Source organism: Meles meles, chromosome 7 (assembly GCF_922984935.1).
Source record: "Meles meles chromosome 7, mMelMel3.1 paternal haplotype, whole genome shotgun sequence".
Classification (NCBI taxonomy): Eukaryota; Metazoa; Chordata; class Mammalia; order Carnivora; family Mustelidae; genus Meles; species Meles meles.
This window is the reverse complement of record NC_060072.1, coordinates 148,216,599-148,242,079: the sequence shown is the minus strand read 5'-3', so window position 1 is coordinate 148,242,079 and position 25,481 is coordinate 148,216,599.

Genomic DNA, 25,481 nt, shown 5'->3' with positions numbered 1-25,481 from the left:
ACCATAGAGTTGAGGGTCGATTTCTGGGCTCTCTATTCTGTTCCACTGATCTATGTGTCTGTTTTTGTGCCAGTACCATGTTGTCTTGATGATGACAGCTTTGTAATAGAGCTTGAAGTCCGGAGTTGTGATGCCACCAACTTTAGCTTTCTTTTTCAATATTTCTTTGGCTATTTGAGGTCTTTTCTGGTTCCATATAAATTTGAGGATTATTTGTTCCATTTCTTTGAAAAAAATGGATGGTATTTTGATAGGGATTGCATTAAATGTGTAGATTGCTTTAGGTAGCATGGACATTTTCACAATATTTATTCTTCCAATCCAGGAGCATGGAACATTTTTCCATTTCTTTGTGTCTTCCTCAATTTCTTTCATGAGTACTTTATAATTTTCTGTGTATAGATTCTTAGCCTCTTTGGTTAGGTTTATTCCTAGGTATCTTATAGTTTTGGGTGCAATTGTAAATGGGATTGACTCCTTAATTTCTCTTTCTTCTGTCTTGTTGTTGGTGTACAGAAATGCAACTGATTTCTGTGCATTGATTTTATATCCTGACACTTTACTGAATTCCTTGACAAGTTCTAGCAGTTTTGGAGTGGAGTCTTTTGGGTTTTCCACATATAGTATCATATCATCTGCGAAGAGTGATAGTTTGACTTCTTCTTTGCCGATTTGGATGCCTTTAATTTCTTTTTGTTGTCTGATTGCTGAGGCTAGGACTTCTAGTACTATGTTGAATAGCAGTGGTGATAATGGACATCCCTGCCATGTTCCTGACCTTAGCGGAAAAGCTTTCAGTTTTTCTCCATTGAGAATGATATTTGCGGTGGGTTTTTCATAGATGGCTTTGATAATATTGAGGTATGTGCCCTCTATCCCTACACTTTGAAGAGTTTTGATCAGGAAGGGATGCTGTACTTTGTCAAATGCTTTTTCAGCATCTATTGAGAGTATCATATGGTTCTTGTTCTTTCTTTTATTAATGTGTTGTATCACATTGATTGATTTGCGGATGTTGAACCAACCCTGCAGCCCTGGAATAAATCCCACTTGATCGTGGTGAATAATCCTTTTAATGTACTGTTGAATCCTATTGGCTAGTATTTTGGCAAGAATTTTTGTGTCTGTGTTCATCAAGGATATTGGTCTGTAGTTCTCTTTTTTGGTGGGATCCTTGTCTGGTTTTGGGATCAAGGTGATGCTGGCCTCATAGAATGAGTTTGGAAGTTTTCCTTCCATTTCTATTTTTTGGAACAGTTTCAGGAGAGTAGGAATTAGTTCTTCTTTAAATGTTTGGTAGAATTCCCCTGGGAAGCCGTCTGGCCCTGGGCTTTTGTTTGTTTGAAGATTTTTGATGACTGTTTCAATCTCCTTACTGGTTATGGGCCTGTTCAGGTTTTCTATTTCTTCCTGGTTCAGTTGTAGTAGTTTATATGTCTCTAGGAATGCATCCATTTCTTCCAGATTGTCAAATTTGTTGGCGTAGAGCTGCTCATAGTATGTTCTTATAATTGTCTGTATTTCTTTGGTGTTAGTTGTGATCTCTCCTCTTTCATTCCTGATTTTATTGATTTGGGTCCTTTCTCTTTTCTTTTTGATGAGTCTGGCCAGGGGTTTATCAGTCTTATTGATTCTTTCAAAGAACCAGCTCCTAGTTTCATTGATTTTTTTCTATTTTTTTTTTTTGGTTTCTATTTCATTGATTTCTGCTCTATCTTTATGATTTCTCTTCTCCTGCTGGGTTTAGGGTTTCTTTCTTGTTCTTTCTCCAGCTTCTATACGTGTAGGGTTAGGTTGTGTACTTGAGACCTTTCTTGTTTCTTGAGAAAGGCTTGTACTGCTATATATTTTCCTCTCAGGACTGCCTTTGCTGTGTCCCATAGATTTTGAACTGTTGTGTTTTCATTATCATTTGTTTCCATGAATTTTTTCAGTTCTTCTTTAATTTCCTGGTTGACCCATTCATTCTTTAGAAGGATGCTGTTTAGTCTCCATGTATTTGGGTTCTTTCCAGCTTTCCTCTTGTGATTGAGTTCTAGCTTCAGAGCATTGTGGTCTGAAAATATGCAGGGAATGATCCCAATCTTTTGATGCTGGTTGAGACATGATTTGTGACCCAGGATGTGATCTATTCTGGAGAAGGTTCCATGTGCACTAGAGAAGAATGTGTATTCTGTTGCTTTGGGATGAAATGTTCTGAATAGATCTGTGATGTCCATCTGGTCCAGTGTGTCATTTAAGGCCTTTATTTCCTTGTTGATCTTTGGCTTGGATGATCTGTCCATTTCAGTGAGGGGAGTGTTAAAGTCCCCTACTATTATTGTATTATTATTGATGTGTTTCTTTGATTTTGTTATTAATTGGTTGATATAGTTGGCTGCTCCCATGTTAGGGGCATAGATATTTAAAATTGTTAGATCTTCTTGTTGGACAGACCCTTTGAGTAGGATATAGTGTCCTTCCTCATCTCTTATTACAGTCTTTGGCTTAAAATCTAATTGATCTGATATAAGGATTGTCACCCCAGCTTTCTTCTGATGCCCATTAGCATGGTAAATTTTTTTCCACCCCCTCACTTTAAATCTGGAGGTGTCTTCGCGTCTAAAATGAGTTTCCTGTAGGCAACATACTGATGGGTTTTGTTTTTTTATCCATTCTGATACCCTGTGTCTTTTGATTGGGGCATTTAGCCCATTAACATTCAGGGTAACTATTGAAGATATGAATTTAGTGCCATTATTAGTCTGTAAGGTGACTGTTACTGTATATTGTCTCTGTACCTTTCTGATCTACTACTTTTAGGCTCTCTCTTTGCTTAGAGGACCCCTTTCAATATATCCTGTAGAGCTGGTTTGGTGTTTGCAAATTCTTTCAGTTTTTGTTTGTCCTGGAAGCTTTTTATCTCTCCTTCTATTTTCAATGATAGCCTAGCTGGATAGAGTATTCTTGGCTGCATGTTTTTCTCGTTGAGTGCTCTGAATATATCATGCCAGCTCTTCCTGGCCTGCCAGGTCTCTGTGGATAAGTCTGCTGCCAATCTAATATTTTTACCATTGTATGTTATAGACTTCTTTTCCCGGGCTGCTTTCAGGATTTTCTCTTTGTCACTAAGACTTGTAAATTTTACTAGTAGGTGACGGGGTGTGGACCTATTCTTGTTGACTTTGAGGGGGGTTCTCAGCATCTCCTGGATTTTGATGCTTGTTCCCTTTGCCATATTAGGGAAATTCTCTCCAATAATTCTCTCCAATAGACCTTCTGCTCCCTTTTCTGTTTCTTCTTCTTCTGGAATCCCAATTATTCTAATGTTGTTTCGTCTTATGGTGTCACTTATCTCTCGAATTCTCCCCTCATGGTCCAGTAGCTGTTTGTCCCTCTTTTGTTCGGCTTCTTTATTCTCTGTCATTTGGTCTTCTATATCACTAATTCTTTCTTCTGCCTCATTGATCCTAGCAGTGAGAGCCTCCATTTTTGATTGCACCTCATTAATAGCTTTTTTGATTTCAACTTGGTTAGATTTTAGTTCTTTAATTTCTCCAGAAAGGGCTTTAATATCTCCAGAGAGGGTTTCTCTAATATCTTCCATGCCTTTTTCGAGCCCGGCTAGAATGTTCAGAATCGTCATTCTGAACTCTTGATCTGACATATTACCAATGTCTGTGTTGATTAGGTCCCTAGCCTTTGGTACTGTCTCTTGTTCTTTTGTTTGTGGTGATTTTTCCGCCTTGTCATTTTGTCCAGATAAGAGGATATGAAGGAGCAAATAAAATACTAAAAGGGTGGCAAAGACCCCAGAAAAATGTGCTGTAACCAAATCAGAAGAGACCCCAAATTTGGGGGGGAGAAAGGGGATAAAAAGAGGTTCAGAAAAAAAAGAAAAAAATTTAAAAAATAAAACAAATAAAGAAAAAATATAAAAAAGAAAGAAAAAATATATATATTTAGATAAACTAGTCAAAAAACGTTAAAAAAGAGAAGGGTAAAAGTTTTAAAAAATTTAGCAGAAGAAGAAAAAAGAAAAAAAATTGAAAAAAGAAAAAGAAAAAAAAAATTGAAGTAGCCGCAAAACTAAAGAATCATGGGGAGAAAGCCATGAGTTCCGTGCTTTGCTTTCTCCTCCTCTGGAATTGCTCTGCTGTCTTAGGAATTGAACCTACTTTCCTTGATAGATGAACTTCGTCCTGGCTGGATATTTTGTTGATCTTCTGGGGGAGGGGCCTGTTGTAGTGACTCTCAAGTGTCTTTGCCCGAGGCGGGATTGCACCGCCCTTACCGGGGCCGGACTAAGTAATCGGCTCGGGTTCGCATTTGGGAGTTTCTGTTCCCTGAACGCTTTCCGTAGAGTTCCGGAGGACGGGAATGAAAATGGCGGCCTCCCAGTCTCCGGCCCGGAGGAGCCGAGAGCCCGGGGCCCCACTCCTCAGTGCGCCCCCAGAGGACAGCACCCAATCACTCCCGTATCCCCAGCCTCTAGCCGCGCTCCGAGCTCACCCAGCCCGCGACCAGTTCAAGGTAACCCCGAGCTGAGAGTTCAGTCCTCGGCTCTGTCTCTGCAACCGGCTTCTCTGTTCTAACACCTGCAAGCTCTGCGACACTCCGACACCCCCGATCCTTCTGTGACCCTGCGGGACCTGGGGCCACGCTGACCCCGCGTGGACTTCACCCTGGTTTAGCCCCTGGAGCAATGTCCCTCAGTGGAACAGACTTTTAAAAGTCCTGATTTTGTGCTCCGTTCCTCCGCCGCTTGCCGGGAGCCGGCCCCTCCCCCCACGGTCTATCTTCCCGTCGTTTTGGATTCACTTCTCCGCCAGTCCTACCTTTCAGAAAGTGGTTGATTTTCTGTTTCTAGAGTTGCTGTTCTTCTTCTCTTCGCTCTCCCGTTGGATTTGTAGGTGTTTGCAATGTTTAGATAAGCTATCGAGCTGATCTCCTGCTACCTGATGTAGTCTCAGCTGCTACTTCTCCGCCATCTTGACTCCTCGAATCTCCTGTATTTATTTTTGTTTTAAAAGTTTACTCTGGGGGCGCTTGGGTGGCTCAGTGGTTTAGGCCACTGCCTTCGGCTCAGGTCATGATCTCAGGGTCCTGGGATCGAGTCCCGCATCGGGCTCTCTGCTTGGCAGGGAGCCTGCTTCCCTCTCACTCTCTCTGCTTGCCTCTCTGCCTACTTGTGATCTCTCTCTGTCAAATAAATAAATAAAATCTTTTAAAAAAAAAGTTTACTCTGTAGATCTGTAAGTATTGGAATTACTGGCCTCAACAACCAAATGACAGATACCTTCAGACAATGTTCAATCTCCAGCTTAGAGGTCCTATCATGTGTACATATCATTTTATAAATTTAATATAGATACTTAATATATATCATTTCTTTCTTGTGGTTTCTCATCTCATCTCTTGAAGGAAGACAAAAAGGCAAATCCCAATAATGAATGCATTGCTGTTACTTTGCTCTTTGTTTGTTCCTGTGCATGCGGACATGCACCAGGAACCTCTGCTTATGTCTTTTCCTATGTGACAGCCCAGCAGGCAAATGTGTCTTCATAGATACCTAGTCCAGCATCTGATGCCTGACCCTTTGCACAGCCTTATATATTGAATGAAAGGAAGATACATTTTTCGGTGTAAAATGATCACTAGTTACATCATTTATGTGTAAATTAAACATTAGTCTCATCATCATATAGAGAAGTTCCTGGAGTTAGCTGTGTATTGCTTGAAATATTTGTCTCATAATTATGTTCATCTGCATATGATGAGAATAAAGTCAGTGCAGGCATTCCATTCTTTCTGCTCTTTTTGTTAAGTAGGAACTGCTTTTATGGTAGAGATTTGTTACTTTAAAAATCCCCCGATTCACATTCGCAGATCATCAAAAGCTCACCATACAATTTCTGGCACAGCGATAGGAGGCTGAGCACATAGGTATCGAAAATGATCTGGGAACGAAGTCAGCATTTTTATAGAATATGCTTTTTAGATGCTAGTATTTTTCCTCCTGTAAATCCTTAAAAGCTACTGTGGAATTTTTCCTCTCAACTTCTCTCAATAATCCCAAAGACAACTTACTTTTCAATAGTTGAAGTCATTTCTGTAAGGGGTATAAAAGCTTGATGTTTATTTTTATTTTTAGACTTTTCTGTACTCAGATACTTGTATTTTCAAAAAACAGTTAAAACGCATCCCCTTATGAGATAAAGCGTGACGCCTACCTGAAGAACTTAAAGCCAGCAGAAATTGAGTGTTTCCATTCCATATTCAGAGAAGAGTGGTCATGTCCCTTCTCAGCCACAATAAGTGTTACCTGAATTTCTCTGTATCCCACTCAAAGGAAAATGATCATTTTCTAACAGAAAAAAATAAATGAACAAGGTTCTAGATGTCTCGGTTCTACTGTGAGAGGCCCGGCAGGGCTGGGGAAGGACCCCGTCAGGCAGGGCCCTGTGTTAGTGGATAGGGCAGGACTTCTCTGGCTGCCTGGCTGCCCTGGATTCTAGGACTCGAAGGCCTGTCAAGGAGCCTGACCAGGAGACAGCTGCTTTATTCCCTCTTTCCTTAATATTCAGACTTCATGGGGAGATGACCTGGCCATGGAGTCTTCATTCAGAGAGGGAAGCTGTAATTCCGCCTGGGAACATTCCCTAGGGTGTGTTTCTTTGAAGCCTGTTTCCACAGCATCCTGGAGGGGGACCGGAAGGTTTTCTTGAACAAAGAAACTCACACACAATGTTAGCGTGATAAAAGCTCTGAGAATATTCCTCCTCCCAACCCCACATTTGGACCTTTGATTCAGGCTTTTTAAAAACGCATTCGGGGGAAGTATGTGTTGGAATGAGCACTGGGTATTATGTGAGTCTGACAAATCACAGACCTGTACCCCCTGAAGCAAATGATACATTGTATGTTAATTAATTGGATTTAAATTTTAAAATAATAATAAATAAAATAATAATTTAAAAAAGACATTTGATTCTGAACTCTTTTCTTGATACTGATGAATACACCTCAGAAATCAAAGTGTTCCCCTCCCCCCCTGCAGTGCTCATTCTCTAGGCATCCCTGTTGTTGAGGAGTCTGTGGGATAAAACCCAGGCTCAGTGCCCCCCCCACCATCACACCCCCTACGTCCACAGGTGGCCTGCCCCTCAGGACCCCACCCACAGTCTTCCAAAGCTTCCCAGAGGAACATTCCATGGAGGCTCATTCTTCTGTCCCTCAAAGTCAGGGTGTCCATAAAACTCATTTCTCAACCCAGGACAAGTTTTAGAGGGAAGGGGAGCAGGTTGATGTTCCTGCTGGCAGAACAGGGGAAATCCGTCCCTCCCAGGACAGCCTACAGGTGCAAAACCTCACTGAAGGCCGTTCAAAGCAGCAATATATTTATTTATTTATTTATTTTAATATTTTATTTATTTTATTTGACAGAGAGAGAGGTCACAAGTAGGCAGAGAGGCAGGCAGAGAGAGAGGGAGAAACAGGCTCCCCACTGAGCAGAGAGCCCGATGCGGGGCTCGATCCCAGGACCCTGAGATCATGACCCGAGCCGAAGGCAGAGGCTTAAACCACTGAGCCACCCAGGCGCCCCAGCATTATATTTATTTTTGAGCCACAATATCTAAATATTCCTAACCACATGAGTCCGTAAATTTAAAAAAATATATGCATTCTCTGAGAATAAAACTGGAAATACCAAAAAGCCCTAAAGCTATTTCGGCTGCCGGATTTGCCCACATTTTCATTAGAAACGTGAATACTGAGCATGACACCATGAATAAGGAATAAGGCTTTGTTCGGCAGAGGTACAACATTGGGGTTTAGTAATCTGTCCCTTATTGTGTGTCTAAATTGGAATGCCTGGATAATAATTTAGCCTAAGCCACCAGGAAGAGATGGTGACTTATATAAATCATACACCACTGAGTATATAGCTCACTAAACAAATACCAACAGAAAGAATAATGTTTGCCTAATGGTGGTGAAATGTCAGACAAAACGTAGACTCAGCAAAGCAATCACCATCAGCCTACACAGAATAATCCCATAAAACATCACATTCAAGGGCATGGGCGTCTCCACTGTCTTCCTTTCCTCTCCCAAGGGAAAGTAGGTATTTGTCCTTGGTTATGGGGGAAGCAGTTCTGTTGTTTTATGTCTAGATTAGGGTTGGGTGGGGAAGAGAAAAAAAGATGGGCTCAAAGAAAGAGGATGGGGATGGAAGGGAGGAATAAAACCTAATCTTCGATTAGGTGAAACCGATTTCTTTTGGATAGAGATCATCACCGCCCACTAGGATAAAATAAATCCCCTTCTGCCCTGCTCACTACTCGTCACACAGCGTGTGCTTGGGTACTGAGGAAAGAAGGAAGAAAAAGAGGAAGAGATGTTCCACGAAGATGAAAATGAATTAGACTACATGGTGTGTCTCAAATACTCACCAGCAATAATACCATAGTGATAGTATTTTCTGAGTATAGTTTCAGTTCAGTTCTACATTTTTAAAATACTAATTAAAAGATGGAAAGTTTACTCTCTGTTCTCTAACTGTTACTCTCAACTATACCCTGGATTTGTTGATTTGAAAACAAATATGGAAGGACAATATTCTCCTTCATAATTACCATTCACGTTGTGAACAGCACTTCTTTCAACAATAATGCTATATTCAATCAGTAGTCCTTCATGTACACTAAGAATCTGAAAATTTATTAGAAATGCTTATAACGATGTTTCTTAGATTGCAAGGCATAATTTTTTTTGTCTTTTAGGTCACTTAACTCTTGTCTTCCAGTTGTATGTACAGTGGGAGATATTTTATGAGCTGTGACTTTGAGATTTAGACAAGGGGCAAATGTCTAACTATGATTGACATTTGAATCTGAGTTTAAATATCTTATGGGTGAAAAATATTTTTCAAAGGAAACAAATATTTATTGAGTATAGAATTGTGTCTGTTACCATGTAAGAACAAAAGTGAAGCAAAGTGTATTTCCTATCCTCAAGGATCTTGCAGTCTATATATGCCAGATATGGAAAGGTGTGAAGCATCATGAAGCATTTTACTGAATATACAGAATGATTAAATGGCAAGCGGTGGCAGGGCATACAGGTTCTGAGTCTGCAGCACAGAGCTAGTAGGACAGAATTAACCTAAAAATTATCTCCAGATGTTATGGAAGCCTAATACCCACGAAAAATCTAACTGAAGTAGGAAAACATGTTTGGAGTTGACAAACAAACTTTCAGGCGTCCAAGGATTTCATAGTTTGTAATTCGACAGAGGACTCTTTAAATCAGTGGGAGATATAATCCCTTAGTTTTGCAAAATGGATTATTCTCCATTCATTACAATTGGAGCATGAGTCATAAGATAGAGAGGCCATGTTTTAGCGGTGATTATGGGGAAGAACAGAGGAGATAAATCCTACCACTAAGAGCAGACGTCTTGGATGTCCCAACTGAATCACATCACAGTTGTGCACTCGTGGCCAGGTGGTGCGTAGAACCTGTTGTGGAGAGCATCCCATGACCTCACGTGTTCATAGGTGATGCCATCTAACAGTTCTTCCACACCAGTGAAAGTCAGAAAGCAGAAGTGACGAGAAACCCTGTTTCCCCATCCCTCAGAACTCAGTGTCTTAGTTCCCAGCATCTGGAAGAGGAGTCGATGAAGGAATAAATGAGAACACGTTGAGCAATATTGCCAGCAGTAGATATACTTCGGACGAATCTTTAATAGTCTTTTTTCACTACCTGGAATGAAATAAATACTTGCACGAGTTTATTTTAATGTGCACCCGACCTGGAGGTCCAAGGACGCTGAGTGTGTGCTGGCACCCTAGAGCAGACTCTGTCCTGCTGGGTAATGCTCCTGCGAGAGAAACGAGACTTGAAGGTGGAAGGGAGCAGAGGCCCCAGGCTAAACAGACCACATGCCAGGGCCGTCGGACCCCTTTCTCCTCGTTTGCACCAGGAGGAGATTGATCCTGGAGAGATCGATGAATCCTCCAAGCATGTCCACTCAGTCAGAAACCCACCCGGGTCTAAAATCCAGAACATCCGACTTCCAGTCCTGTGTTCCTTCCTCTGATGTCACTCATTGGCTCTCCACTGACTTCACGCTTAGCCCAAAGTTAACAGCACAGGGTGTTCGTGAATCTCATCATGGACGACGCGTACTAGAGTATAAGGCAGGGAAGTTGTACAGTTGATATGAAGTCAAGGTGTGCTTTCAATAAAGACTTATGGGCCATAAAAAGAGAGACGTCTGAAATAATGAATATTCCACACTAGATTTCAATACCTGTGTCCACTCTGAGTTGGGTGGGGTGAACACACCTGATGTACCAGGGTCTCCATGTTCTGATCATACTTTCCTCAATAAAATGGTTTTGCTATTATGAGAGCAAATCCCGTGTAAGAGGGCACACTTGTGAGACTCTACTGATTGTGGTGGAATCTTTGGCCCCTGAGGGAATTATACTTTACCATTAAAAATCAATTTCCCATTATGTTTTTTTGACTGGCTTCTTACTCAGGAAACTGGTAAGAAAATTAAGAAAATAGTACCATGAATATCCTTGTCTATAAGAACAGGTGCAGTTAACATCTTCATTAATAAGTTCACTTCCTGGGTTTGTACCTTCGTCTTGTGAGGTTGGCGCATGTGAGTCCATAATGGAAAAGTAAAATAGTTTTATAGTTTACTATAAATATATATATAAAATATATAATATATAAAATATATTTTATATATATATAAAATAGTTTTATAGTTTACTATTTAAAATAGTAAAACTGGGTGGCTCAGTGGGTTAAGCCTCTGCCTTTAGCTTGGGTCATGATCGCAGGTTCCTGGGATCGAGCCCCACATCGGGCTCTCTGCTCAGCAGGGAGCCTGCTTCCTCCTCTCTCTCTGTCTGCCTCTCTGCCTGCTTGTGATCTCTGTCTGTCAAATAAATAAGTAAAATCTAAAAAAAAAAAAAAAAGGTAAAATAACATTGGATGTGCTCAGAAGATGCATTCTGGGATTGTCAAGCTCAAGGCTAGCCCCTGATGATGGTAAGTTAAAGGGCGCATATAGTTAGAACCCCTTGATTCATTTGGGAGGCAGTGTCCGAAGTGTGGGGACCAAGCTTCCGAACTTCCAGAGTCACACACCGGCCCCCATCTCCTTCCCAAATGTGTGTCATGCTCAGACGTCGGGGAAAGTGAGACATAGCACTGCTTCCTCATTACCTTATTAAATAATGACATCACTCCCCCACAAAGGTCCCATCCTTTCAGAATTTCTCACTCTCCCCTGAAAGTGGAGAATCAGTGAACTGACTGGGATGACCCTCTTTGTTGTCAGATGTTTTGAATAAGTAACAAGCTCGTGTCTGGAAGTGAAATCGTGAGGAGTCTACGTGTAGGCTCTTGTTTATTGTCAGCGCTAATTGGAGGCCCTACCTCAAGCAGACCACAGCAAAGGAAAGTTTCTTTGATTCATTTGTTCAATTTCCCTTAGCAAATTCTTCCAAAGAAAGACACGTGTGCTCGAGCTGGAGAAGCAAGTATGGGTACTTGCAAATTACCGTTCTTTAAATTATGTGTGTACGTTACACAGCTTTTGTATATATTCTACATTTCATTAAAATATCTTTTTAAAAAGCAGCTGATTTGTTTTTCTTGAGCACAGCACGATTTTTCAAGCCAGGCGTGTAAACATTACCACAGTCCCGGTGGGAAAGGGCTATTTGTAGTACCTGCAGTGCCTGAGGCTCCTGAAGCACTGGATTGATCTATTTATTAAACTCAGTAACAGACATCTTTTGATGTAAGATGAAAGACGTTCACTTGCATCATGATAAATGTGCAATTCTCAAAATATTTGTAAACAAGAAAATGTCAGGGCTGCTGAATGGCCGTCTAGGGAAAGGAACCCACACTGTATTTGGGGATAGGCATCGTTGGTGGCCATCCAATCCCTGATCCTGCCCCAGGGTCACTAAAGAAAACGTGGTCATTGTGGTCCACATGGCTCCCTGCACAGGGGACACAGCTGGCCGCAGAGTGGCTGAAAATGGGATCTGGAGCTAGGCTCCTGGCTGTGGAACTCTGCCCCCAAGATCCCATAACCACCGTGAGACTCCCTTGACTCAACCATGGAATGGTGATAACAATGAGATTCTGCTTCTAGAGTCATTAACCTGGAGCCTGGCACAGAGTGAGGACTCAGGAAATGCTAATTGGGCCATTAGGAAGTGTTTGTTGAAATATGACTGTGCTCTACGGTACATCTGAGGGAGAGCAGCTGAGCCAGATTAAACACAAATGGTGACTTTAGAAACAAACCACCATGCAAAACGCCAGTCCATCGGACAAGGTCAAAACACAGGATGGTCAGAATATGACAGTGACCATCAGGTGCCCCTTGGAGCGTGTATGAGCCTTGAGGCGCTGGTGGGGGGAGAGTGACAGGAACACGCACCGGAGGCATCCTGGGAGGTGCTGGACCTCCCAGCATGGGTCGGGTTTGCATGAGCAGAAGACAGACTTCAGGAAAAGGCAGAACGACTGATGGAAGGCACAGCTTTTCTGTCATCAGACACGTGGATCTGGAGAAGTACACACTGGAAAACTCTGGTCCAGATCAAGTGGGGAGAGGTCCATTCCAGTCCTAGGGGCAAGGGGCATGGCAGGAACATCCCCATGACCCAGGGGCCTTCCTCTCTCAGAGCTTCCAAAGCTTGCAATATTTCATAGATCAGATGACAGTTTATGTCAAGAGCAGAACAACACCTACTGTTTTTTGTTCCCTCAAGATTTAGAGCCTAAATTCATAGTCTTCGGTTTAACTTCCAATGTCATCCCCAAAGTCACCTTGTGATAAGATTCTCCTAGTCCAGGGACATTACAAGAATTCAGCAAGGTCACTTCTGGTATCGCACAATCAGAAAGTCAGGCATAGAAGCTGAACTGAGTAAGAGATGCAAGGACACCAGGGCATAGCATGAACCAGAGACTGGCTGGAACCTCAAATCTCCTATGAGGAGGCCATACTGAGTTCAAATGCAAGGTCTACAGCCTGTGCAGATCTAGTGGTCAATGTGACTGGGTTTCTGTTTTTTCCCCTGGATTTCCACAGTGTAATGCTGGCACAGTTACAGACCCCACAGAATGTTAGACTCCCCTTACATTTCACGTGCTTGCTTCATCTTTCAGTCCAGCATCACTTTCTTAGTGTCTCCTGTATGCGGAGCGTCACTGGGATAGGAGGCATGAAGCTAAAGGAAAGAGCGAGGTGTACAAGCGGATTTTTGCACTAAGAGATGCGGCAAGAAGAGCTTGGAAGCTCTGGTGCATCGGAATGACTCATCATTCGAATACTTTTAGGAATGAGAGTTGACTGTGCAGTCAGCATTTTATTTTTTTAATTTTTTTAATCTTGTAAAGATTGTATTTAAATCTTTAATAATAGACATGGTGAGAGAGGGAACTCAAGCAGGGGGAGTGGGAGAGGGAGAAGCAGGCTTCTTGCCAAGCAGGGAGCGCGATGTGGGGCTCAATCCTAGGACCATGGGAACATGAACTGAGCTGAAGGCAGACGCTTAAGGACTGAACCACCCAGGTACCTCTAGTCCGCATTTTGTAGGGGCTACAGAGTCATTGTAAAGCGGACCTTGGACTTTGCTCAGAGCACAAAGACTCTTACATAACCAACTTCGGTAAGACCTACATGGACATGCGTGCTTTCCGACTTTCCTACTCAACAGTTTTCCTTCTTTTATGACCCAAAACGTCTTCCTTGTATTGCTCCACAAGTCCTGCTGTTATATTTGTGTCTGTTGCTTTTGTTATCATTTTAGGTTTAACGGTGGAGAAAGAGATTTTGAGTGCTTATACCTTCCACAACTGAGTGTGAATAATTTAATTAAGCTAAATCAAAACTGAATTTCACTTTTATGGAGAAGTGAGAATAAGTCAACGGAGTCCTCCCCGAGGGTCATGTGCAGACGTTGCATGAGATCTAATTTAGGCTCAGTGTTGAATTCAGATCACAGGCAGAGCTGCTGGTGAGCCACCGTGCTTCTGGGGCACACCGCACGTCTCGCCACAGCAAGCTGTAGGGACTCGGAATGAACAGCAGTGAAACATGTAATCACGCAGATCACAGTGTCATAAGCCTGAACCTTATGTTAGCTTGCCCTTCAGAAAAAAAGACCTAGGCATTGTCGTAATACCATATAACTTAAAAACAAACATTCAGGAGTCCCTGCAGTGAAAATGATACAGCAATTTTCACTGTTTAAAATTTACTGAAATCCAAAAATAAAATAAAGCAAAATATCTTGAAATCCGCTCATATTCCTCCCCCGCAAAAACATGGTTGTTATTGCTGTTTGTTCAAAAGAATGCCTAACATTATAACCTTATCCAGATGAATATCTAAGCTAGTAATTTTGTCTCTCCAAAGTAATCAAAGCCTGGAGTGCAACGCAGGTAAGGTTCCTGTAACTGTCATTAGGACTGTAAGGTGGCATGTTAGAGTGTTTGACCAGCACAGGAACAGCACCCTCTAACTTACTGTGCTCTCTAATGGTCACCCTGTTACTAGGCTTCCCTGACTGCAATCCTTGCTACCCACCCTTGCCTGGTTTGCCTCTCCCTCCTACCTCTAAAGGTCAGATTATGCTTCCCTGTTCCGCATGCACTCTCCAGTGATTCTCCGTAAGTGAACGAATAAGTGATTGCCACATGTGAACCTCTGTAGGCTCATCTCCGTCCAGCTCTCTGTCTTGTTCTGCAACATTCTTACCCTCTGCCATTCATCTCTAAATTTCCATGTCCTTTCTTAGAACCATGTCCCTGCTGTGCCTACAATGAAAATTCTTCTGATGTCTTCAAAATTTGTTGGGTTTCAAAATGTCCCTCAAGGTGTAGCTGGACCACCGCTTCCACTGTGTGAGGGTATCTGGCATCCCTTGATCCACGGCTGGCCCTTCCTCTGAGTGCCTATGGTTTTGGAGTTTTGGTCCAAAGTGGTCCAGAGTGATGTGAGAGCATGCTGCATGCAGTCCTTTATTCCCATGTATGCTTTTCTCCAAAGATGGTCACATCCTTAATGTTAGAGCCAATAGTGTATTGACTGATTTAATTTTATCCTGAAGTTTAGCATTGCCCTAAAGATGGCCAGGGCACAAATAAATTTACTTCTGTAAACTTTATGTCTCACAGAAATCTGAAATAATTAGCAATAATAAGATTACAATAAATAATTATAATAATTGAAATAATTACAATAATAAGATTGTATGTGAGAGTATGGATCTGTTCTTTATAGGATGTAATATGAAAATTAGGCTGCAGAGCAGAGTTGAATACAGGTTTCTTTCCCTTCTCTAGGGAGTTGAAGGAGGTTTTGGGTTTCAAAACTACTTCTTTAGATCATCCAATAGCTTACAAGTGAGCATTTCCTAAACCTTTATTGGGATAGTCTCCCAGACACTATACTTTGTACACAAATTACTTGAAGATCCTTAGATTTAAAAGAAAAGACAACAGGGCACCTGGGTGGCTCAGTGGGTTAAGCCTCTGCCTTCAGCACAGGTCATGATCTCAGGGTCCTGGGATCGAGGCCCGTGTCGGGCTCTCTGCTCAGTGGGGAGCCTGCTTCCTCCTCTCTCTCTGCCTGCCTCTCTGCCTACTTGTGATCTCTCTCTCTGTCAAATAAATAAATAAATAAAATCTTTAAGAAAAAAGAAAGAAAAGAAAAGATAACAGCAAAACTTTTTCTTACAGGACTTTTCTTTCTCCATAACTTTGACCATAACTCTGAAATAAAGAGATGAAATTGTCATATATGGCCTTGATTATGTTGAGATACATTCCTTCTGAAAGCTTTTCCTCTAAGATCTGGAAAAAGAAAAGGATGCCTACCTTCTCTTTTTTTTTTTTCTTTTTTTTTGGATCCAACATAATACTGGAAGTTCTAGCCAGAGAAATTAGGCAAGGAAAAAAATAACCTTCCTTTCAAATTGGAAAGGAAGAAATAATGTGATATCTGCTTGCAGATTAGAGAACTCTAAAGATGCCACCAAAAAACTGTTAGAATAGTAAACAAAATCAGTTAAGTTGCAGGGAACCAAGTCAATATACAAAAACATGTTGTGTTTCTATACACTAACAGTGAACTATCCAAAAAGAAAATTACGAAAACAATTCTACTAACTCTAGGATCAATAAGAATAAAGTACTTAGGAATAAACTTAACAAGGAGATGAAAGATTTGTACACTGAAAATTATAATACATTGATGAAAGAAACAAAAGAAGACAGAAATTAATGGAAAGATATTCCATGTCCATGGATTGGAAAATTTAATATTGTTAAAATGTCCGTACGTTCAAAATTTATCTACAGATTCTATGTTATTCCATCAAAATTTCAATGACTTTATTTATGGAAATAGAAAAAATAATCCTAACTTACATGGAAAGAGAAAAAAAACCCTGTAGCACCCAACCTATAGCATCTGAATAATCATGAGAAAGAACAAAGCTGGGGCGCCTGGGTGGCTCAGTGGGTTAAGCCGCTGCCTTCGGCTCGGGTCATGATCTCAGGGTCCTGGGATCGAGTCCCGCATCGGGCTCTCTGCTCAGCGGGGAGTCTGCTTCCTCCTCTTTCTCTGCCTGCCTTTCTGCCTAGTTGTGATCTCTGTCTGTCAAATTAATAAATAAAATCTTTAAAAAAAAAAAAAGAACAAAGCTGAAGGCATTATACTTCCTGACTTCAAGATGTATTACACAGTAATTCAAACAGTATGGTCCTGGCATAAAGGCAGACATATGGATCAACGAAACAGAATAGAGATAAAAAAAAAAAAAAACCCACATTTACGGCAACTGATCTCTGACAAGGACACTAGGAATATGCAACGGGGAAGGACAGTCTCTTCGATGAACAGTGTTGGCAAAGCTGGACTCCGGCAAACAAAAGGGTGATACTGGGCGTTCGTCTTATGTCAGAAAGAAATCAACGCACAATTCTTTAAGATCTAAAGGTAAGACGAGCACAGAAAACATAAGAAAAAATTGACAGTGGGACTGTCTTAAGCTATATTAAACTGAATCTTCGGTACAACAACAACAAAAGTGTCAACAGAGTAAATAGACAATCTATGTAGTATACGAACGTATTTGTGAACCATATATCTGGGAAGGAATTCATTTCTGAAATATATAAGAGATTCCTTCAACTCAATACCAAAGACAAATAATTCCATTAAAAACATGCAAAGTAATTGAATAGACATTTCTCCAAAGAAGACATACAAATTTCCAATAAGGATACAAAAAGAGCTCAAGGTGTTGATGAAACCAGAGAGGGAAACAAACCATAAGAGACTCTTCATCTTAGGAAACAAACTGAGGGCTGCTGGAGAGGAGAGGAGTGGAGGGATGGGGTAACTGGGTGATGGGCATTGGGGAGGGTATGTGCTATGAGGAGCACTGGGTGTTACATAAGACTGATGAATCACAGATCAGTACTCCCAAATCAAATAATACATTATATTATATGTTAATTAGTTGAATTTATAATAGCATCTTTTTTTTTCTTTTTTTTAAAATTTATTTTCAGCGTAACAGTATTCATTGCTTTTGTACCACACCCAGTGCTCCATGCAATACGTGCCCTCCCTATTACCCACCACCTGGTTCCTCAACCTCCCACCCCCCGCCCTTTCAAAACCCTCAGGTTGTTTTTCAGAGTCCATAGTTTAAATTAAAAAAAAAAAAAAGAGTTCCGTATCACTCATCTCCAGGGAACTGCAAATCAAAACGACAGTGAGATGTCATCTCTCGCCTGTTAGAACGGCGGTATCAAAAAGACAAAGGGTAAGTGTCAGCGAGGGTGTGGAGAAATTAGAACCCTCATGCATTGCTGGTGGGAATGTAAATTGGTGTAGCATTATGGAAAACCATATGGAGGTTCCTAAAAACATTAAAAATAGAACTCTCATGTGATGTAGCAATCCCGCTTCTGGGTATAAACCCAAAATAACTTAAATCACAATCTCAAAGAGATATGCCCTCCCCTGTTCATTGCAGCATTACCCACAATAGCCAAAGCATGGAAACAGCCAAAGCATGGAAACAGCCCGTCTATCAACAGATGAATGGACAGAACGAAGGTGGTCTATGCAGACAATGGAAAATAATCTAGTCTTTTTTTTTTTTTTTTTTTTTTTACTTTATGTAATATTTAATTATTTAACATTAACACATGCATACATATGCATACATATATAAAATCACAGTGTCACAAGTGAGGGATATTTACGGTACAGAAGAATCCCAAGCTTCCGTCCTTTACAAAAGGATTTGCCAAAGGCTTTTTTTTTTTTTTTCCCTTTTTATTTATTTTTTCAGCGTAACAGTATTCATTCTTTTTGCACAACACCCAGTGCTCCATGCAAAACGTGCCCTCCCCATCACCCACCACCTGTTCCCCCAACCTCCCACCCCTGACCCTTCAAAACCCTCAGGTTGTTTTTCAGAGTCCATAGTCTCTTATGGTTCACCTCCCCTCCCCAATGTCCATAGCCCGCTCCCCCTCTCCCAATCCCACCTCCCCCCAGCAACCCCCAGTTTGTTTTGTGAGATTAAGAGTCATTTATGGTTTGTCTCCCTCCCAATCCCATCTTGTTTCATTTATTCTTCTCCTATCCCCCTACCCCCCCATGTTGCTTCTCCATGTCCTCATATCAGGGAGATCATATGATAGTTGTCTTTCTCCGATTGACTTATTTCACTAAGCATGATACGCTCTAGTTCCATCCACGTCGTCGCAAATGGCAAGATTTCATTTCTTTTGATGGCTGCATAGTATTCCATTGTGTATATATACCACATCTTCTTGATCCATTCATCTGTTGATGGACATCTAGGTTGTTTCCATAGTCTGGCTATTGTAGACATTGCTGCTATAAACATTCGGGTACACGTGCCCCTTCGGATCACTATGTTTGTATCTTTAGGGTAAATACCCAGTAGTGCAATTGCTGGGTCATAGGGTAGTTCTATTTTCAACATTTTGAGGAACCTCCATGCTGTTTTCCAGAGTGGTTGGACCAGCTTGCATTCCCACCAACAGTGGAGGAGGGTTCCCCTTTCTCCACATCCTCTCCAGCATCTGTCATTTCCTGACTTGTTCATTTTAGCCATTCTGACTGGTGTGAGGTGATATCTCATTGTGGTTTTGATTTGTATTTCCCTGATGCCGAGTGACGTGGAGCACTTTTTCATGTGTCTGTTGGCCATCTGGATGTCTTCTTTGCAGAAATGTCTGTTCATGTCCTCTGCCCATTTCTTGATTGGATTGTTTGTTCTTTGGGTGTTGAGTTTGCTAAGTTCCTTATAGATTTTGGATACTAGCCCTTTATCTGATATGTCGTTTGCAAATATCTTCTCCCATTCTGTCAGCTGTCTTTTGGTTTTGTTAACTGTTTCCTTTGCTGTGCAAAAGCTTTTGATCTTGATGAAATCCCAATAGTTCATTTTCGCCCTTGCTTCCCTTGCCTTTGCCGTTGTTCCTAGGAAGATGTTGCTACGGCTGAGGTCGAAGAGGTTGCTGCCTGCGTTCTCCTCAAGGATTTTGATGGATTCCTTTCTCACATTGAGGTCCTTCATCCATTTGGAGTCTATTTTCGTGTGTGGTGTAAGGAAGTGGTCCAATTTCATTTTTCTGCATGTGGCTGTCCAATTTTCCCAGCCCCATTTATTGAAGAGGCTGTCTTTTTTCCATTGGACATTCTTTCCTGCTTTGTCGAAGATTAGTTGACCATAGAGTTGAGGGTCGATTTCTGGGCTCTCTATTCTGTTCCACTGGTCTATGTGTCTGTTTTTGTGCCAGTACCATGCTGTCTTGATGATGACAGCTTTGTAATAGAGCTTGAAGTCCGGAATTGTGATGCCACCAACTTTGGCTTTGTTCTTCAATATTTCTTTGGCTATTCGAGGTCTTTTCTGGTTCCATATAAATTTGAGGATTATTTGTTCCATTTCTTTGAAAAAAATGGATGGTATTTTGATAGGGATTGCATTAAATGTGTAGATTGCTTTAGGTAGCATGGACATTTTCACAATATTTATTCTTCCAATCCAGGAGCATGGAACATTTTTCCATTTCTTTGTGTCTTCCTCAATTTCTTTCATGAGTACTTTATAATTTTCTGTGTATAGATTCTTAGCCTCTTTGGTTAGGTTTATTCCTAGGTATCTTATAGTTTTGGGTACAATTGTAAATGGGATTGACTCCTTAATTTCTCTTTCTTCAGTCTTGTTGTTGGTGTACAGAAATGCAACTGATTTCTGTGCATTGATTTTATATCCTGACACTTTACTGAATTCCTGGACAAGTTCTAGCAGTTTTGGAGTGGAGTCTTTTGGGTTTTCCACATATAGTATCATATCATCTGCAAAGAGTGATAGTTTGACTTCTTCTTTACCAATTTGGATGCCTTTAATTTCTTTTTGTTGTCTGATTGCTGAGGCTAGGACTTCTAATACTATGTTGAATAGCAGTGGTGATAATGGACATCCCTGCCGTGTTCCTGACCTTAATGGAAAAGCTTTCAGTTTTTCTCCATTGAGAATGATATTTGCGGTGGGTTTTTCATAGATGGCTTTGATAATATTGAGGTATGTGCCCTCTATCCCTACACTTTGAAGAGTTTTGATCAGGAAGGGATGCTGTACTTTGTCAAATGCTTTTTCAGCATCTATTGAGAGTATCATATGGTTCTTGTTCTTTCTTTTATTAATGTGTTGTATCACATTGATTGATTTGCGGATGTTGAACCAACCCTGCAGCCCTGGAATAAATCCCACTTGATCGTGGTGAATAATCCTTTTAATGTACTGTTGAATCCTATTGGCTAGTATTTTGGCGAGAATTTTTGCGTCTGTGTTCATCAAGGATATTGGTCTGTAGTTCTCTTTTTTGGTGGGATCCTTGTCTGGTTTTGGGATCAAGGTGATGCTGGCCTCATAGAATGAGTTTGGAAGTTTTCCTTCCATTTCTATTTTTTGGAACAGTTTCAGGAGAATAGGAATGAGTTCTTCTTTAAATGTTTGGTAGAATTCCCCTGGGAAGCCGTCTGGCCCTGGGCTTTTGTTTGTTGGGAGATTTTTGACGACTGTTTCAATCTCCTTACTGGTTATGGGCCTGTTCAGGTTTTCTATTTCTTCCTGGTTCAGTTGTGGTAGTTTATATGTCTCTAGGAATGCATCCATTTCTTCCAGATTGGCCAATTTGTTGGCGTAGAGTTGCTCATAGTATGTTCTTATAATTGTCTGTATTTCTTTGGTGTTAGTTGTGATCTCTCCTCTTTCATTCATGATTTTATTGATTTGGGTCCTTTCTCTTTTCTGTTTGATGAGTCTGGCCAGGGGTTTATCAATCCTATTGATTCTTTCAAAGAACCAGCTCCTAGTTTCATTGATTTTTTCTATTGTTTTTTTGGTTTCTATTTCATTGATTTCTGCTCTGATCTTTATGATTTCTCTTCTCCTGCTGGGTTTAGGGTTTCTTTCTTGTTCTTTCTCCAGCTCCTTTATGCGTAGGGTTAGGTTGTGTACTTGAGACCTTTCTTGTTTCTTGAGAAAGGCTTGTACCGCTATATATTTTCCTCTCAGGACTGCCTTTGCTGTGTCCCACAGATTTTGAACTGTTGTGTTTTCATTATCATTTGTTTCCATGAATTTTTTCAATTCTTCTTTAATTTCCTGGTTGACCCATTCATTCTTTAGAAGGATGCTGTTTAGTCTCCATGTATTTGGGTTCTTTCCAGCTTTCGTCTTGTGATTGAGTTCTAGCTTCAGAGCATTGTGGTCTGAAAATATGCAGGGAATAATCCTAATCTTTTGATACCGGTTGAGACCTGATTTGTGACCCAGGATGTGATCTATTCTGGAGAAGGTTCCATGTGCACTAGAGAAGAATGTGTATTCTGTTGCTTTGGGATGAAATGTTCTGAATATATCTGTGATGTCCATCTGGTCCAGTGTGTCATTTAAGGCCTTTATTTCCTTGTTGATCTTTTGCTTGGATGATCTGTCCATTTCAGTGAGGGGAGTGTTCAAGTCCCCTACTATTATTGTATTATTATTGATGTGTTTCTTTGATTTTGTTATTAATTGGTTGATATAGTTGGCTGCTCCCACGTTAGGGGCATAGATATTTAAAATTGTTAGATCTTCTTGTTGGACAGACCCTTTGAGTAGGATATAGTGTCCTTCCTCATCTCTTATTATAGTCTTTGGCTTAAAATCTAATTGATCTGATATAAGGATTGCCACCCCAGCTTTCTTCTGATGCCCATTAGCATGGTAAATTGTTTTCCACCCCCTCACTTTCAATCTGGAGGTGTCTTCGCGTCTAAAATGAGTTTCTTGTAGGCAACATACTGATGGGTTTTGTTTTTTTATCCGTTCTGATACCCTGTGTCTTTTGATTGGGGCATTTAGCCCATTAACATTCAGGGTAACTATTGAGAGATATGAATTTAGTGCCATTAGTAGCCTGTAAGGTGACTGTTACTGTATATTGTCTCTGTACCTTTCTGATCTACTACTTTTAGGCTCTCTCTTTGCTTAGAGGACCCCTTTCAATATTTCCTGTAGAGCTGGTTTGGTGTTTGCAAATTCTTTCAGTTTTTGTTTGTCCTGGAAGCTTTTGATCTCTCCTTCTATTTTCAATGATAGCCTAGCTGGATAGAGTATTCTTGGCTGCATGTTTTTCTCGTTGAGTGCTCTGAATATATCATGCCAGCTCTTCCTGGCCTGCCAGGTCTCTGTGGATAAGTCTGCCGCCAATCTAATATTTTTACCATTGTATGTTACTGATTTCTTTTCTCGGGCTGCTTTCAGGATTTTCTCTTTGTCACTAAGACTTGTAAATTTTACTATTAGGTGACGGGGTGTGGACCTATTCTTGTTGACTTTGAGGGGGGTTCTCTGCATCTCCTGGATTTTAATGCTTGTTCCCTTTGCCATATTAGGGAAATTCTCTCCAATGATTCTCTCCAATAGACCCTCTGCTCCCCTCTCTGTTTCTTCTTCTTCTGGAATTCCAATTATTCTAATGTTGTTTCGTCTTATGGTGTCACTTATCTCTCGAATTCTCCCCTCATGGTCCAGTAGCTGTTTGTCCCTCTTTTGCTCGGCTTCCTTATTCTCTGTCATTTGGTCTTCTATATCACTAATTCTTTCTTCTGCCTCATTGATCCTAGCAGTGAGAGCCTCCATTTTTGATTGCACCTCATTAATAGCTTTTTTGATTTCAACTTGGTTAGACTTTAGTTCTTTAATTTCTCCAGAAAGGGCTTTAATATCTCCAGAGAGGGTTTCTCTAATATCTTCCATGCCTTTTTCGAGCCCAGCTAGAATGTTCAGAATCGTCATTCTGAACTCTTGATCTGACATAGTACCAATGTCTGTGTTGATTAGGTCCCTAGCCTTCGGTACTGTCTCTTGTTCTTTTGTTTGTGGTGATTTTTTCCGCCTTGTCATTTTGTCCAGATAAGAGAATATGAAGGAGCAAATAAACTACTAAAAGGGTGGCAAAGACCCCGGAAAAATGCGCTGTAACCAAATCAGAAGAGACCCCAAATTGTGGGGGGGGGGGGGATAAAAAACAGTTTCTGAAAAAAAAAGAAAAGAAAAAAAAAAGAAAGAAAAAAATTTAAAAAATAAAACAAATTAAAAAATACAAAAAAGAAAGAAAAAATATATATATTTAGATGAACTAGTCAAAAAATGTTAAAAAAGAAAAGGGTAAAAGTTTTAAAAAATTTAGCAGAAGAAGAAAAAAGAAAAAAGAAAAAAAAATTGAAAAAAGAAAAAAAAATTGAAAAAAGAAAAAAAAATTGAAGTAGCCGCAAGACTAAAGAATCATGGGGAGAAAGCCATGAGTTCCGTGCTTTGCTTTCTCCTCCTCTGGAATTGCTCTGCTGTCTTAGGAATTGAATCTGCTTTCTCCTTGATAGATGAGCTTCGTCCTGGCTGGATATTTTGTTGATCTTCTGGGGGAGGGGCCTGTTGTAGTGACTCTCAAGTGTCTTTGCCCGAGGCGGGATTGCACCCCCCTTACCGGCGGCCGGACTAAGTAATCGGCTCGGGTTCGCTTTTGGGAGCTTCTGTTCCCTGAACGCTTTCCGTAGAGTTCCGGAGGACGGGAATGAAAATGGCGGCCTCCCTGTCTCCGGCCCGGAGGAGCCAAGAGCCTGGGGCCCCACTCCTCAGTGCGCCCCCAGAGGACAGCACCCAATCACTCCCGTATCCCCAGCCTCCAGCCGCGCTCCGAGCTCACCCAGCCCGCGACCAGTCAAGGTAACCCCGAGCTGAGAGTTCAGTCCTCGGCTCTGTCTCTGCAACCGGCTTCTCTGTTCTAACACCTGCAAGCTCTGCGACACTCCGACACCCCCGATCCTTCTGTGACCCTGCGGGACCTGGGGCCACGCTGACCCCGCGTGGACTTCACCCTGGTTTAGCCCCTGGAGCAATGTCCCTCAGTGGAACAGACTTTTAAAAGTCCTGATTTTGTGCTCCGTTCCTCCGCCGCTTGCCGGGAGCCGGCCCCTCCCCCCGCGGTCTATCTTCCCGTCGGTTTAGATTCACTTCTCCGCCAGTCCTACCTTTCAGAAAGTGGTTGATTTTCTGTTTCTAGAGTTGCTGTTCTTCTTCTCTTCGCTCTCCCGTTGGATTTGTAGGTGTTTGCAATGTTTAGATAAGCTATCGAGCTGATCTCCTGCTACCTGATGTAGTCTCAGGCTGCTACTTCTCCCGAAAATAATCTAGTCTTAAAGAGAAAAAAGCCCTATGAATGAGTGAACCTGGACAACAGTATGCTAAGTGAAACAATGCAGCTGCAGGACAAACACTGTAAGATTCCTCTTCCGTGAAGAATCTAATATGGTCAGACTCACAGAAGCAGGAGTGGACAGATGGTTAAAGGGGCTGTGGGAGGGGGTAAGGGAAGCTGTTGTCCAATGGAAATAAAATTATGCTTCGCAAGACAAGCTCTTGATGTCTGCTGTGCAACGCCGAGCCTTTCGTTAACAGCACGGTGTCATGCGCTTAGACACTTGTTGAGAGGGCAGATCTCAGGCTGAGTTCAGAGCAGGGAGATCCAGGAAATCTGGGTGGTGAGGGTGCTCATCACCGAGTTTGTGATGATGGTTCATGGGTGTGTGTTTGCCCCCAGTTCATCAACATGGATACACTAACCACGCACAACTTTTCTGTGTGATGTATGGAATTGCCGAATCACCATGGGTACATTTGAAACATCTAAAGAGATAGGAGCACCTCTTTGGGTGGGGAAACAGAAAATGTAAAAAAAAAAAAAAAAAAAAAAAGTCAAGAAAGAAAGAAAATTTAACAAGCTCATGACAGACCAGGACATTCTCGCTACAACAAAGAAGGACGGCATGGTGGAGG